Raw genomic sequence first — 1,219 nt, 5'->3', positions numbered from 1 at the left:
AATGCTTCTACTATCAAGTTTGGTCCTCCTTGCTTCTGGAACATGGACATGTGCTATGCAACCAAAGACCCGAAAATGATTTACTGAGGGTTTCACACCACTCTAAGCCTCCTCTGGTGTAACATCTTTGACAGCCAATGTAGGACATCTGTTTAAGACGTAAATAGTCCAGTTCACTGCCTCTGGCCAAAAAGTCTTGGGAATATTCTTGTCAGATAGCATTGAACGAACCATGTTCATCACGGTTCTATTCTTCCTTTCAGCAACTCCGTTTTGCTGTGGAGTATAAGCGGTGGTCAATTGCCTCTTAATCCTATTTTGTTTGCAAAATTCGTTGAATTCATTTGAATTGAATTCTCCTCCTCTATCGATGTGCAAACACTTAACAAACAACCTTGTTTCTTTCTCAACTATAGTCTTAAAGCATTTAAAAGAATTTAAGGCTTCTGACTTCTCTACCAATAAATACACCCATGCTTTTCTACTATAATCATCAATGAATAACAAAATGTACCTCTTGTTGCTATTAGATGTAGGAGTAATCGGGCCACAAATATCCGCATGAATGAGCTCTAACTTCTGAGTTGCTCTCCAAGTACTTCTTTTTGGGATGGGGTCACGGTGTTGTTTCCCGTTGATGCAATCAGTGCATGTCACACTTGAGGCAGAGAATTGAGGAAGTCCACGTACCATGTTCTTGTACATCAAGATTCTCAAGCCCTTGTAACTCAGATGCCCATACCTCCGATGCCAAAGATGAGATAAATTTTCAACTCTTGTGTGAAAGCACTGATCAGATTGTGCTTGAGAAGGAGCTTGAGACTGAGTCAGCAAGATAAACATTCTATTGGCACTCATGTTGGTTTGAATGATCAGACCCTTCTCTGGATGAAATATCTTACACATCCTTCCCTTGATCAAAATAACCAAGCCTCTGTCTTGTAACTGCCCTATGCTCAAGAGATTATTTCTTAACTCCGGAATATAGTATACCTCCGTAACAACATGATTGACTCCATTTAGCAATAGTTTTACACTTCCCTTTCCCATGACATTCATCTTGGTGTTGTTCCCTAATTTTACCGAATGCCGAAATTTTTCATCGAGTTCACTAAACAAAGTTCGATCACCGCACATGTGATTAGAACACCCTAAATCGAGGAACCATGCACCGTCTCTTATAGCCTCATACAGCTCCTCACAAGACATCAAAAGCATT

Source organism: Citrus clementina, unplaced genomic scaffold (assembly GCF_000493195.1).
Source record: "Citrus clementina cultivar Clemenules unplaced genomic scaffold, Citrus_clementina_v1.0 scaffold_5, whole genome shotgun sequence".
In the NCBI taxonomy this organism is placed as follows: Eukaryota; Viridiplantae; Streptophyta; class Magnoliopsida; order Sapindales; family Rutaceae; genus Citrus; species Citrus x clementina.
The sequence above is the reverse complement of the archived record's forward strand: the minus strand, read 5'-3'. Positions refer to the sequence as shown.